The sequence below is a fragment of the Asterias amurensis genome, chromosome 5 (genome assembly GCF_032118995.1).
Source record: "Asterias amurensis chromosome 5, ASM3211899v1".
In the NCBI taxonomy this organism is placed as follows: domain Eukaryota; kingdom Metazoa; phylum Echinodermata; class Asteroidea; order Forcipulatida; family Asteriidae; genus Asterias; species Asterias amurensis.
Genome location: NC_092652.1, coordinates 1,608,514 through 1,624,791, shown reverse-complemented (window position 1 = coordinate 1,624,791; position 16,278 = coordinate 1,608,514). Strand labels below are relative to the sequence as shown.

The 16,278-nt window shown below is 36.9% G+C and overlaps 1 protein-coding gene across 3 annotated transcripts in view; it reads left to right on the top strand.

Moving 5' to 3' along the window:
* Positions 1-85: 85 nt before the first annotated feature.
* LOC139937096 (speckle-type POZ protein-like) overlaps positions 86-16,278 on the top strand; it is a 33,887-nt gene continuing 17,694 nt past the window's right edge. For 2 of the 3 annotated variants that reach the window (XM_071932094.1, XM_071932092.1), the window contains exon 1: positions 86-249. The gene's annotated coding sequence lies outside the window, so the exon portion shown is untranslated. Of the gene's footprint in view, positions 250-3,354; positions 3,459-16,278 lie in introns of all 3 variants that reach the window. The other variant, XM_071932093.1, reaches the window with a different exon arrangement.

Sequence of the window (16,278 nt, the reverse complement as noted above, 5' to 3'; positions counted from 1 at the left end):
CTATAAAAAAGGTACCATACTACTGTTTTCTATTTCCACAACTGACCTTTGACCTCATTAGCAAGCACCCGGATGTGGAAGAATACAAAAGGGACAAAAATTTACCTCGTCGGGGATTGTACGCGAAAGTCCGCCGGAATAGATGGTGTTTTTTCATAAAGAATCAAGTTTAATTTCTTCAAAAAGTTACATTTTTCGAAAGAGGAACTCTGCCCACACACCTCGCTGTGGCACTTGATTGTCATAAAGGTAAGAAATTACAAAATGTAGTGGGGGAAATCTCGCCGTGTAGTTACTTTGAAATTGAATGACCGCCGTATGAAACACACACACACTGCTCTGATGCTGTGTGTAAATATTCATGGTCAACTCGACCTATGTTCATTTGATTGCTGAGCCGAGTAACATGAAGCCAGTGAAAGACTTAATTTTACACCTTGCATTAAAATTGTTTTCTTTAGCTTGAATTTTAGCATACTTTCCCCCCTTTTTTCGCATATGATATAATAAAATAAAAAAAATTAAGTTCAATACTGAACTGATTACTGAACTAACTCAACTGAAGTTACTGAACTGAACTGAATAAATTTGATTTTGAAATTGAATTGAAGACATTGGAGAAAAAAACACAACATTGTTGATAACTTGGAGTCTTGGAACTTGGTCAATGGCCGACTTGACCAATTTTGTCTTTTAAGTTTTATTTGTTTTTACTTAATTAAAAGTTTAATCTTAATAATAATATTTTTTCTGGTATGTCTGTGACTTTTGTGTGAGTATGAGTGTTGGCTCTTGCACGTTTGGCCGCCTGCCCTTGCCCAATATTTTTACATCGGTGTCTATCCGACTATGTTTCTCCACTCCATCGACAATTTACAAACAAATTACAAGTTTTGTCCAAGTTTTGTTTTAAAGTAACTACAACTTTTTCCTCTCAGGAGCAAGTTATAAAAATTGTAAAACTGATTTCAACTACGAGAGCTGATGTTGCAAAAAGTGGCATATCGAATGTCTGTCCCCCAAACTGGCGTACTGTGTAATTTCTGAATTCAAATTACCACATAATATTGCAGGCTGTTCTGGCTATAGTTTGTCTATCATTCTGAACTACAGTACAGTGGATGGTATGAAATGGTCAAACAGTATAGGATGGTTGACTGCAGAGCTGGCTGGTTCATTGTGTTCATGATGCATTTATTATTATTTTAATATTGCTCCTTAAAATATGGTACATACAAATAAGGAAAAATGGATCTCAGTTTTACACAGATACAAAAAAAACACCTGTTTTTTACTTTGCTTACTACATCGTTTTTTCCCCTCTTGTGATTTCCAGATTTAAGTCTTTTTCATTTTTTTCAGAAAGTCTTATAGCCTTTAAATATGTATGAGCTTGGAGTAACTATAGAATACAGGGCCACACTCAGCGACAGTTCAATTCAGCTCTTGAAATAACATTGTGCACTATGATAGTACATATGGGTAACAGTAAAACCCCCAAGGCATAACATTGGAATGAAGTTTGTAATTAAAAGACACCTGTTTCAATATGACTAAATTCATGGTGCCAATGGCATACTTGTTGTTTACAATAAGGGTAAACATCTGTCAGGCTTGATACTTGGTCAAATTCAATATGTTCAAGCAAACAGCAGATCAAATTTAATGATAGATACAGATAGATCATGGAGGAAAAATTAGATGGATAGATAGATAGATAGTAAACATGATTTATTAAAAAAACTTCCTTGCAGCACAAAGGCTAACTTACAACCATTTTACAATTATTTACACAATAAAATAGTAATGAAATTAAATAGGAAATTAATTAAGAAGGGGTTGGTCATGCCTTGCGATTATGCATGCTGCTTCAGATTCTAGACCATTACAGAGTTATTTTCACAAAGACCATTACAAAGTACACTGTGAGTACTGGATGAAAAAGAACCCAACCGTGATATAGCTGGATGTACACTAGCCTGTACACAACACAAAATTTGTACATTTACATGACAAGCAAGTAGCTCCACAAGTATGGCACACGTACATGAAGTGGGTCAAGTTCAAACAAACAAGACAGAATCAATTTGAGAAGGGAGGCTGTTTCTGATTCTAGACCATTTACCCAAAGAAAAGAAAGAATTTTTTCATACAAAATACAAAACAATAACCACAACAGTACTTATACATGAAGTGGGTCAAGTTCAAATAAGCAGATAGAATTTTAATTTGAGAAGGAATTGGTCAGGCTGTTGCAAAAATGCTGTCAACAAAATAGAATTTTGTACATAGGAAAATGTACAAAATGTACAAAATACTAAAAACAAAATATTTTAGCAGTTAGCACAAAAGTGATATACATGTATAAGGTATTTACACAGTGATAAGGTGTTACACAAATGATACGGTGTGATAAAAACATGAAGTGGGTCAAGTTCAAACAAACAGATGGAGTTAATTTGAGAGTGGAATCGCCATGCTGTTGGTGATTCTAGATCATTTAATTAGTACCTGCATTATGAAACAGTGGCTGTGTCTGTTTGATTTTGTGTGGTACATGTACTTGAACTTTGGGTAATATTTTCTGTGCAACATTTCATAGAGCTGCTTTTGACGGAGAAGTAAAGAATATTATGGTTAATATCCCTACAGTACACCGCTGTGTGTGTAAGCACTGTATACTCAATAGGCCTACTTTCCCATATTTGATTTTTGTTCTTAATCGCTCTAACAAATTGATCTGAGAGAGTTCCATACACAGTTTAATGTGCAAATTTAAGTGAAATACATGTACAATGTGCAAGATTAAATCCAGCAGCAATAAAATGCATAATATGAGTACACTGCAATACTATTACATCCCTATAGGGTGTACAGTGCCCTGAACATCGCAGTTCCAGGTTCTAAGCACTTTTGTGTATTAATTATTCTGGTCATAAATCATTATAGACCTTGGCGCCTTGAATCTATTCACGCTGAATAGCCTTTACTGCAAAGTGCATTGCTCAGGCCAATTACGCTGGTAATTTTTAGCTAAAAGCTTCAGACAACCAGCATTGTACAAGCACAGTTTCACTTTTGCATAATAAACCTTTTTTTAAGGTCAGCAAACATTGTTTTTCCCTCTGTTTATGATTTTTGTGAAATGCATTAAATGTACATCGAGATTCCGTTGTCATTATTCACGTTTTGTCTTTCAGTTTTCATGGTCACAATTCTGATGACCAATTAGCTTGCCATAGAACAAGTTCACTTGAATTTTCACTGATCCACACGTCAAGGTTTTCTTTTCTCGTCTTAGTTTGTATGTGACTTGAGTTTGAAGTTACGTTGTTTTCTGAACAATCTTTGCAGACAAAAGCCCTCGGGTAACCTAGCCATTTGGACCACTTTGCTGAGACATTGACTTGCCCTGAGGTGTTTTTAACTTGCGTTTTGGTCAGTGGCGGACGGCATTTGTACGTATACGATTAAGATTACATAAAGTTCTTGATACAGACTCAAACAGCAATCTAATTCTTCCCCAACAATGGTCAGCTCAGCTGACTTAATGCCAGTTAATGGTTTAAAGACAGTGGACACTATTGGTAATTGTTAAAGACATGTCTTCTAACTTGGTGTATCTCAACATGCATAAAATAACAAACCTGTGAAAATTTGAGCTTAAATGGTCGTCGAAGTTGCGAGATAATAATGAAAGAGAAAAACACCCTTGTCACACCAAGTTTTGTGCTTTCAGATGCTTGATTTCAAGGCCTCAAATTCTAAACTTGAGCTATCAAAATCAAATTCGTGGAAAATTACTTCTTTCTCAAAAACTACTCCACTTCAGAGGGAGCCATTTCTCACAATGTTTTATACCATCAACCTCTCCCCATTACTCGTTACCAAGTAAGGTTTTATGCTAATAATTGTTTTGAGTAATTACCAATAGTGTCTACTGCCTTTAATGGTTAAAACACCCGAGGACCAGTCAAGATGCACTCCCAAGCATGCAGAGTTGTCCGGCTGGCAAGTTTAATGTTTGTAAAGCCCTCTTTCTGATTTATGTAGATGTAGATGTGTAGTATTGACTCAATTGAAAAAGCTATTGGACTTGCCAATTGGCTGGTCCTGCTGGCCAGTCAACTAAAGGTTATGGGCAGACCCTGGAGGCAGTGGAATATGCTGAAATTATCAATAGTCAAAAGACCTTTGTGGCATTCATTCACCTTTAAAATGTCCCATTAGGATTTTTTTAATTGCCCTTTGCTAAATGTCATTTCCTCTTCAAATACCAAATTCCATCCCTGCTGTTGACAAAAATCCTGAACGCTACATGTATGTGCGGACAAAACATTACGTCTGATAACCTTCACCACTCTCAACCCTACAATATCTGCATGTTTTGTGTTATTTTTTGGGATTGAGGACTGCCCAAGCAAACTGTTAACAGTTTACTTTAGGGATGATTGAGGCATACCAACATTTAAATTAAATCAGTCCACAGTTTAGATGATGAGATATCTTTTCAGGTCGGATGCTTTGTTTTTGAAAGGGCAAGGGCATCAAGGCATTTCCTCCTTCGTAAAGGGCACCTCTATGAGAAAGAACAATGGGCACCAAGGCAGTGACCAGACAGGGGCAAAGGCAAGCTTTTGTTTGTCTCTATGAAGTACCAGGCCTGTCTTTTTGGTGGATATTGTTAAATTTTGAAGGAAGGGTCCCAGTATTTACTCATATTGGAGTTGAATAACTTACAGGGTTTACAGAAGGTAATGGCAAAAGACTTCTCTTGAAATTATTATTCCTTGAAATGCTTTACTTTTTGAGAAAACATTTAAACAATATCAATTCTTGACATAGAGAATTACGGATTTAATAGTAAACACATGTCATGACACGGCGAAACGTGCGGAAACAAGGGTGGGTTTACTCGTTATTTTCTCCGACTTCGATGACCGATTGAGCCTAAATTTTCACAGGGTTGTTATTTTATAATAAGTTGTGATACACGAAGTGTGGGCCTTTGGACAATACTGTTGGCCGATGTTGTGCGATTGCTTTAGTGGATATAAGCTTGATAGCCAGTGACATTTAAAAACAACGAGACAGCCAATAACACCCCCCCCCCCCGGCACTTAATAGCAAATCAATGTTTAATTAAGCCTTACTCCTTGAATCTTAGTTAGTTTTTCAGCGGTAAATATTTAATGCTTTCATTTGTCAAAGCCGCTGAGATGGAGCATTGAAATATCATCAGTATGTCCAGTGGACTGTGGAGAAGCACAGAATTGCAAAATTGTGTTTTGCTTTTTTTTCCATGCTACTTCAGAGTGTGAGTGGTGAGTGTGAGTAGTACTTGCACCAATCACACTCTGTAAAATTGTTGCAGTGTAATATACTTTTCACTGAACAGGAACCAATATCATAAAGCCTGGGGCCAATTTCATAGAGCTGCTTAAGCAAAAATTTGCTTAGAAAAGCACGAAAATTGCTCGCTTATTTTTCACACGTTACTGGCAAAAAAGTCATGCCATATATACATTGCTTGTGACTGGTATTTAGCTGTTGTTTAATTAGCATAACAATTTTTTGCTTTTTTTAAGCAAAATTTTGTGCTTAAGCAGCTCTATGAAATTGGGCCCTGTATGTGTATGTAAGCACAAAAACCTGCGAAGCATACAGTTACATGTAGTCAAATATTGCCTAGCAGAAACCGGTTACCAGCCTAAATGTTGACATTTTTGTGACTGGTGCCCCACCCATATTTTGCTTAGCATTGAGTTTTGCTAAGCAGTATTACTGCTTCTGAACAGCTTTATGAATTTTGGCCCAGTACTGTTAAAATGAAGTTGTTTATACAAATTTGACGAGAGCAAGGCCAATGGAGGCAATGTCTCTGTTACCCCTGTAAAGTACAGTACATCTTTCAAAGCACTAAGATTCATCTTAAAGGAACATTACAGACTTGGTTTTGCTAGCAAAAAAGTTGCTGGCAGTGTAAGCACTTTATGTAATCCACCATATAAACTGACAAACCTGTAGAAGTTCAAGATCGATCGGCCATCTGGGTTACGAGAGAATAGTGAAAAACCGAATAGTGTTTTGTTTGTATTGCATTGATGCCAAAACAAAAAACTCGAAATTATATTATTTATTTCTCATCAAATATGAAATTTCAGATAGAAATACTTCAAGTGATGTTTTCTACTATCATCATCATTAAACTGTAAGTTTTGTGTAAATCTGTGATCTTCACGATTTTTGTTTTTTATCAATTCTGTAATGTTCCTTTAAGATGAGTTGTCGGTATTACCATAGTGCAGTGTATTGTGACATCGCACTTTGCTTAGCAACTAAGATTCGATGATCAATGTCTCTCTTTGTGAAATTGACCTCTGGGGTTTCTTAGTGATCACCAATAAACACATAATGCCCCTAAATAGTAACAGCATGGGACGTAAAGGGTCATTTACTGAACGTGTAAAGTACAGTTGACCACAAGTCAGGAAAACAACTTATAAAGAAACAAAAACATTACAAAACAAGGGCTTCTGATTTCACAAAGAGTCCGGATTGATCTTAATTGTTTAACGATCAAGGTTGCTAAAGCAGAGTGTGGTTTGCAATTCAAATCACTATTATGATGACACTGACAACTTTACTTGAGATGAGTCTTAGTGCTTTGTGAAATCGAACCTTGTAAAAACATTAGTTGTATTAGGCAGATAGTGCATGCTCACCACGGTAATATGCTGTTACCCACACCATCATCTCCATAATGCATTTAATGTATTTAACCTTTAGTACATCAACTGCAGTACATCGACTGTACTGTGTAGTTAATTGGTTCATAGAGTAAGGTTGCTTCATGGTAAAGTACATACCCCCATCCCCAAATTATTTCCTTGCCCCCCCCCACCTGTCCCCTCCCCCAATGATTTTTTTTAGTTTCATGTTCAAATGCCATGCACAGTGTATTCACACAATAGTTGTTTTGGATTGATAGTGTACAAATTGTATAAAAAAGTCTCTGCGCAGCGATCTTGATTCACTTCTGCAAAACTCAAATTGCCTTTGCTTTGATTGTTCACATAAATTGACTTGAATTCCAAACGGTGTTTATTTTATCCATCAATACACCTCAATACCAAATAGTCAAAACCATGAAAGGGTGAATTTTCAAAGGTACCTAACTCAAAATACAAAAACTTTTGTAGTACATAGGGCCTTAATTAGGAAAAGCAACGGCGTACATATAGCCAGCCACTTCTTTCAGGGGGGGGGGGGGGGAGGGGGAGCGCCAGCATCGGCAATCAGTGCGTATAATTCAGTGTCAAGGATGGAGCAAAATGCTGCAGTTTGTTTGTGTGGCCGCCTGTGTTCTCTCTCTTTCATTGCTAACCATTTTCATGGTTCAGTTGACACTCAATAATTGCCTCAGGTTCAGAATATTGAGGGAACAGGCAAAGGTATTGGCATGGCATTGAAATTCAAGCTCAGGTCATTTGGCTTTTCTATGCACGTACCTCGTACAGAAATGAAGCAGAACATATTTTTTTTATGGAGAAAATATACCCACTGTAAATGAACGATCGTTTCAAAGCTACCATTTTATTATCGAGTTCATTTATTGTGCACAGTGCTCATATGTACTATTCAGGTATTTTTTAATTATCTTTATTTATTTGAATGTTTATTGCCTTTTGCTGTCTGGCTGTTGGGTCATGGTTTAAATAACAGGCCTGCAGCCGATTTCACAAAACTTTACGCAACTGTGTAAGTCTACTTGCACAACGTTTATGGTGCAACTTATGCCACAAACGTTGCGTAAGTGGACTTACGCAGTTGCGTAAAGTTTCGTGAAATCAGCTGTAGGAGTTTAGTCCTTGTACAGTGAGAAGTGACATTGTAAATTTTCAGTGAGAATACAGAACTTTTGTACATAAAATGTGTCATGGGGCCTGGCAACGTTTGAGTGACACTTAAAGCCATTGAATACTTTAGTAACAGAAAAAAAATTAAAAGTTCACGGATTTACAAATAACTTAATGAGTTTACAGAAGGTAATAGTGAAAGACTTCTCTTGAAATATGATTCCATGAAATGCGTTACTTTTCTCGATATCGAGAATTACGGATTTATTTTAAACACATATCATGACACGGCGAAACGTGTGGAAAAAAGGGTGTTTTTTTTTGTTATTTTCTCCCGACTCAGCTCCGATGACCGTTTGAGCCTTAATTTTCACAGACTTTGTTATTTCATATATAAGTTGTGATACACAAAGTGTGGGCCTTGAACAATACTGTTTACCAAAAGTGTCCAAAGGCTTTAATGGATGCATTTGCCTTGTTGCCCCTTGGTCATTGCATTGATGCCCCTTGAAATGTTCTGAAAAAAGGTTCTATTTCTTGACCAATACGTACAGTAGGAGAAAATGCAATGTTATTTGCGAAATGCGCAAAAGTTTCAGATGATACGCAAACACAAAATTATTGTTTAATATTAAACAAATTTTGTGAGATCCACCAAGAGTGTGTTGTTTATGGAGCCCCTATGGGCAATGCCAAGGTCATAATGACTAAAACAAAGGAACTGTTGTCTGGGTGATAACTCGAGAAGGCCTTGGCATATCAACTCCAAACTTGGTTTGGTGACTGGTCTTGGGATCCCCAGGAGTCAAGTGTTTTTGGTCCACCTAGGTCAATTGTTATCGTGGTTTCAATCTCAAAAATGATATGTTGTCCTAGTGATTACCCAAGAAAGATGTGGCATATTTTTTTCCAAACTTGATGTGTGGATTTTTCTTGGGATCCCCAAAAGCCTTGATTATCTTTGTACCACAAGGTCAAATGTCAAGAGATGGACTGGCTTGTGGATACTTGTTTTGTTGTTTTGCCACTTCCATGTACCTTGATGTGTTTATTCATCAGTGTACAGTTGTGAAATGGTGTCATCGAGGACAACGCTTTAATCAGAGACAATGCATTAATCAAACACAATACCTTTGCCCTGTCAACAATGTTTTAAAGGGAAGGTACACGTTTGGTAATTACTCAAAACAAATAATAACTTAAAAACTGACTTGGTAACGAGCATTGGAGAGCTGTTGATAGTATAAAACACTGCGAGAAACGGTCCCTGTGAATGGAGTAGCTTAGATTTTCAAGTTCATCCAACAAGGGTGTTTTTTCTTTCATCATTTTCTCGCAACTTCGATGACCAATTGAGCCCAAATTCTCACAGGCTTGTTATTTTATGCTTAAATTGGGATGATACAATCAACAAATTTATATGAAAGATTCAACAAAAAATATGCATTTATTATTCACAACTTCTAGGTGTGAATTGCAAAGGACATTTGAGCACAACTGACTTGTCTATCAGAAATGTGTCTACACATACAAAACTGAACAATCTCCAAAGTTCATCGCACTTAAAAAATGCTCAGCCTGGGCATCCCGAAATCAATCTCAATATACCGTTAAACCACTCACTTCAAAACTGATGACATACTACGCAAACAGAAAATCTTTTTTGGCCATGGTGGATGCATTACTCCCAATGTGGACCTCGTACAATGGACACACTTTGTAACCTGCAGTTGAATGTACTTCATCTGCCCACGACTACACCATTAGATACAACCACGGGAAGAATTGATTTTTCAACCGTAGAGGAAAGTCAATACGGTAGAAGTTGAGAAAAATCCCGAGACTCTGTTGAGAGTCGGAAGGTTATGTGCACTGTAGGACACTCGTAACTAGGAAAAGTGATATCAGGGGAGGGGGGGGGATGTAAAACGCTGGGTCTGCATTACACCGTTTAATAACATCATTCAGAAGGCCGAGATCAAGCGTCACACTTTCAGTTTCTGATCTTCAATATAAAGAAACAGGAACTTGGATCAGGGGCTGATTTCACAAAGAGCCAAGATTGATCAGAACTGCAAATCAATTATAGTTGCTTAGTAAAGTGTGATGTCACAATGTAAATCACTATGGTGATACTGACAAATTGTCTTACGATGGATTTTATTGCTTTGTGAAATCGACCCCAGCTATCTTTGTTTCATTCATTCTTTAATTGATACGTTGTCTCTGTGGTTGACCTGACTATTCCCGATCAACGTTTAACCTCTGTGTCTCTCTAAGAATGTTGAGTATAATTGGATAAAGGTTCAAATAATTGGCTAACGGAAATATTCAGAGTACAAGATCAAAAAGAAGTACAGTGGATGCTTAGTACAACACAAGGAAACAACTCTGTTTACATAAGGAAACATCATGTTTATTTGATTTAGGCCTACAGACTGTTTTGTTCATGAACATTTAGGGCTTGAATTTAACACCCCAACATGAGGACCACAGACCCAAGGCCAGTGCTGATTAACAATGGGACAGTAAACTCACCACTGGACAAAAATCTGAGGGACAATCTTGTGTTTTTATAAATGAACATGTTGCCTTGGATTTGACGAGTTGGTCTTTGAAAAGTATTTTAAACCGTTTGTTAAGAAATGCATGATTACAAAGATGTTTTAAAATAGAATATAATGATCCACACAAGTATCACTCGAAATTACGTAGTTTTCCTTCTACATCATCGACTAACACGGTAGGCCATTTATGGGAGTCAAATTTTTGACTCCCATAAATGGCCGACCGTGTTAGTTCCTAAAGTAAAAGGAAAACCACGCAATTTCGAGGCGAGTTTGTGTGGATCATTGTATTCTACTTTCAAAACATCTTTCTTACCACATGCATTTTGTCACAAACAGTTACAAACACTTTTTAAAGACCAACTCGACCGATCCAAGGCAACGTGTTCCTTTAAAATTTTGCTTTGAGTTTGAGTCCTAATTATCGTTCAGTATGAAATATACTTACTTATAAAAACATGAGGTTTAAATCTTCTTGAAGTGCTTGTTCAAATAAAAACTGTAGCGCAAGTTCTTTCTTGTTTGGAATCTTGGCTTACAAAACGGAAATCTAGTCCGATAATCATTTTTGTATGTAAGCCCTGCGGTCTTGTGGAATTTTTACCAAATTTGCACCCTGTACAAATGATACTTGTTTGTACACCTGTATGGGTTTTTTCTTTGAAAAAAGGTAAACTATTTCCCAGCCGATAGTCATCAATACACACACTACAATAAACCTAGGGGTCAAATTTTCAGTAAATTTCAGAGGTCATGTTCGATTGACAACAACAAAGATTGTAAACATGTTTTCTGCAGGTGTTTTGTTGTGATTTCCTGGGTCTTCAAATTATGCTATTTTTTCGACATTTCCCTGGAGGGTTTGGATTGGTTTGCCTTGAACTCTAAATAGTAATCACACAGATATCTTTGCTCAACAATGATAAGAGTAGTAACACTCGGCTGATAGCACATACAGGCCTGATACGGAGGCAACGGAGGTGATTGCCCCCGTGTCCCCTGGTCATTGCCTTGGTGCCCTTGAAATGCTCCAGTACAGTTTTGCAATTTCATCATAGGGTGCCCTTAACCAAAAAGAAAATGCCTTGGTGCCCTTGCCCTTTCAAAAACGAAGCATACAGCCCTTACATGTTTTAGTAGCTACTCTGGGTGAAGGTACATTGTAATTGTGTGTTATATTATCCCCATACAATGTATTTACAATATATTATACACCTGGGTGAAGAGAAGCAAGTATGGTTTTAAAGGTCCTTGCTCATAAGTGTCGTGGCCTGGATTTGAACTGGCATTCCGATGATTCAGCCGTCAGAACTCACTCATAAAGATCTCACTGTCTCTGCCAAGTACATGTACATGTAGTGTAAGCCGAAGTCAGGTCTGCTCTCGAGTTCAGGGCTCAAAATACACACTTGACCACTGACCAGAGTCCAGTTGTGAGCAATGACCAGACAACCCGACAAGGGAACTAGTCCTACAGTCTAGTTTTTTCCAAACTCGTAGGTACACTGTACTCTTGATGATTAACAATGGTAGGGTCAGCGTTTGGTTTTTGTCAACATAATGTCGCTTTATAGGCAACACTATAAAAAAAAGATACACTAAAAGTTACCACTGAAAGTTTCAGCTGATTATAGTGTCTGCATGTACTTGCTGAGAAAACATTTTAAAAATGCTGTATTCACCTGAACGACCAATCAATCAACATTTAATAGCGAGGTGACAGTTGGTACCAACCTCATATCCTGATAGTGATATCTAGCGGCAACATTTGTGAATGAACTACCAATCCTCAGACTTCTGAGAAATGATTCATGCGCGTGAATCGTTTCTCATATTCAGATGTCTTATTGATTTTGAAATCTGAGCTATTAAAGGTCTTCTAAAAGAAAAGTCTGGTCAAATGAGTTATTTACAAGGCTTGATGGTAAAAGGGTACAGTCACACAGTGGGAGGGATACGCAAAAAACAAAGGCTGACACTGGCAGAAGAAAACATTGGATATTTTACTTATAATTTTCTATAAAGTATAAAAAAGACTATAATACACTGTACATGTAGTCAACGGTTTGCCATTTCCATCTTGGGAGCTGAAAATAGAGAAGGGCTTGGAAAAGCTGTTTGTGGCATAAAAAGAAGGATTGTACAAATGAATCCTCTCCACATTGGTTTGATTTGAAGAGGAAAAAAGTAAAAGCTGGTTGACTACACAAACAATAGAAGTTTTTTTAGCTATTTTTATAATTGTTCAAATTTTTCTACCCCCTGCAGTTTTGCTCTTAGATAGAGTTACTTGCCTGTTTACAATGTCATTTCATTTGTGTCCCCTCATCGGAATTTTGTTGTATTGCTCTTAAACCATTTTGATGTATAGACTTGCTTTTTTTACGTATATCATTTTAGGTGTGTTTTTCTGTGTATGTCTTTGCTTGTTTGCCTTTTTAAATTGTTTAGTGATTTGTATTATCTTCTGAGCTTTTTTATATGCCCCCTCTTGCCTTAATGTATTTTTAGGGTTTTAGGAGACATACGCCTTTTGGCGACAGCTATTTTTTTCACTTTTATGCTCTCCTGGGCACCCCACTGTTGTTTTACTTTGTTTTCTTAAATATTTTTAATGTATGTATATGTGCTTGTAAATGTGATTGCCCAAATAAATATTAAAAAATATTATTATTAACACTTATTCTAGGGTTGTGGGTTCGAATCCCACCCGAGTAATATGCCTGTGATATTTTTTCACAGGACTCGGGAAAGTACTGAGTATACAGTGCTAACACACATCGGTGTATGGGTAAAAACCAAAATTAATATTCTTTATCCCGATGCAAATTTAACATCTATATAATTTATAATAGAATACATACTTGTTACTGATACGTAGTGTGTTTGAAATTAAAATGTACGCAGTGTTCATGTCATTGTACAGTATCGCATTCACCATGTTTATACCTTGAGGTAAGGAATGATTCACCACTGTGTCAAAGACACGGATTACCTTCAAAATTTATTGAAAAATTAATATCTACTGTATATTGTGTGTATGTTTCTTCCCTTGAGGATTGTTTCTGTCTGAAGAACGCCATCTTTTTCAGGTGGTGTTTTGATACAAAAAAAAAAGAAAAAGCATGGGAGATTTTCTTTTCAATAAAGGCTTTGAGCACCTCGCTGCAGGACATTGAACTATTGTGCAAAATGCTCACTGAAATTTCCTGAGGTTTTTACATGCAGGCCACTAGGCCTGAGACAACTTGAATTACTTTGCGTTTTTAGTATTTAAATTGACACACTTGCTTTATTTGTGCCCAGGGCCCATTTTAATAGAGCTACTTAACTTAAAACTTGTTTTTAAGCAATATTGTCTATTATTGCTTTAAAAAAAGACATCCTGCTTAGCAAAGATGGGCAGGATACCAGCCACAGATGATAAGTCTACATACAATGTAGTAATTTGGCTGGTAACTTTATTCCGGTAAGTTTATCTGCTTAAAAAAAAAAGAGCAGTTCTGTGATAACAGACCCAGTACTTACATGAAAAGATAAGAAACCAATCAAATATTTGGTTAACTCACTGCACAGCTCTGAAATGGGTTATTGGAACGGGAATTGTAAAACTGTGCTAATCAAATGTACTGTAGACCAGTCCTGGTCACCCTGTTGTGAAATCGAATTAGAGTTTACACAGACATGTGGGTTCAGACACTGGGTTAAAAAAAGAATCAGGCGTTATCTGGTTATACCAATACTACATGTACATGTGTACATGGTGTGATCCACTTGTAAGGAAAATTGGTTCAACTTCAAGTAAAATTCGCCCCTGCAACAAATCTAACTTTAAGATTTAACACATTGAGTAAGGACCTTTGTCCATTTTGTATCATTAAAATGTGACAAAATGGTGAAGATTACTAACAATCTATGTACATACTGTATACTGTATCTTTTTATCTTCTCAATCTTTTGAGGTTTTGAGGAAATTTGAAATATATAAATAAATCAGGCTTGATATTTCTTGAAGGCAACAGAACTGCCCCATGCCCTTGTTCATGCCGGTCAGTGGTATGGTGCCTTGAAATGTTCCAGTAGAATTTTTCGACTTCTGATTTGTAGGCCTTAACATATAATACAAGTAAAAACTGTCCTTCATTATTTGTATATATTGTAAGTATAAAAAACGGTATCTTGTTTATTTTTGCTAAGCAGAAAATTGTTAAGCACAAATGTCTATTTTTTGTTTGTTTAAGGCATTCCGTTTATAAGCTTCGGCTTCCTGGGTAATGCCTCCACGTATTAGTTTTATTGTATCTATTGTTTTGTTTTCTTATTAAGTGATTACCCTTTGTGGAAATAAGTGTTAGTTGAATTGAAAAAAAAAATGGAATGTTTTCTGCTTTGAAGCATCCCTCTATGAAATTGGGCCCAGGTTTGATGTGGTATGCATTGTGTACATTGTATCTCTTCATGTGTGTTATTTTCTATTTTGAATACCTTACACACTTAAGTTTATTATAGGCCTTCCTACATTTTGTTTTTATTGTGTGCATTGTACATCTGTCAGGTGCTAATTACATCATACAAATGTACCTGCTCTTCAATGTTGTAAGGTTCATTGTGTAGTTCTGTGTATCATACAATTACATCATTAACAAAGTCACTGTACTTTCACGGGGGGGCTTTTGTTTCTGAGTCTTCGTCTGCTAATAAACCCTGTCATACTAAGTTACTAACCCCAGACTTGTACTCAAGCCCCAGCGCCGCATGTACCGCTAGAGACGTGACAACCCCACCGATGCCGAGGAGAGTGTCTCAAACGCCGCACACGCAAGAAGCGCAAGCGGCTCTGTTTAGCTTCTCTGCGGTACAAGAAAAAAAAAAAGTGCAGCCGGTGGGGTTGTGGAGTCCTGCTGTGCTGTAGTGATACCTGGCACTTGTCTCTCATTATATTCTGTGCCTTTCACCCCCTCTGGGGATAGGTCAATGGACTCCACTTACAACCAACATCTTTGGCAGGTTGCACATGCAATTAATTATGTGACTAAAAAAGCAGTGGCAATGTGGTGGCTAATGTAATTTTTTCTCATCAGGTGAATTATGTGATTTAATGCGATGTGATTTGACAATGACACACTCTCTATTTGTATACTTTGTTTGTACAGTGTACTGCAAACTGTTTTTGGGGGCGCAGTTTTTTTTTCCCCCACTCAACTCAATAATTTTTGTAATGCGTTAATCAGTTTTCTGACTAGTCATGACTGTGACTTTGAAGTTGAAAAAGATTCTGTTAACTGATAATGTTTTAAAACTTTTTATGGAAATCAGTCTGTACTTAGGCAGCATTCAAGTTTTGTGTGTTTGGACAAGCTACACACAGTAAGCTTATACAGCCATGTACACTGTATTGTACATTGTAGAGTCATCTAACCACTTCCTCTAACATGTCTAAACTAGGTTTAATTTTAAACACACCAATCTCCCAACATTATGAGGTGATCCTACAATGTAATTGTATGCTAAAGATGACGAAAAATTGTGGTTTTTTTGTGGTAATTTTGTGCGTGATCTTCGTGTGTGCTAATTTCCATTGTATTGTGGCAATTGAAATAACCACTTGGTGATTTATAACGTCTTTAAGAGCTCATCACGATATCAACAAAATTTCAGCTGGTGAGAATTTGAAACTTAATAATCAGCGAGCTTTCATATTGAAACAACTGTCTCTAAAGGATGATGCTAGGCTTCAATTCCCTCTGCTGTTGTCATTATTTATTAATGGTGCTGCAATGTTGGTCATGGTTCAGTTGATCCTTTCTAGCCTGGCCCTGCCCAGTTGTTAAACGAAGACATAATTTATGACT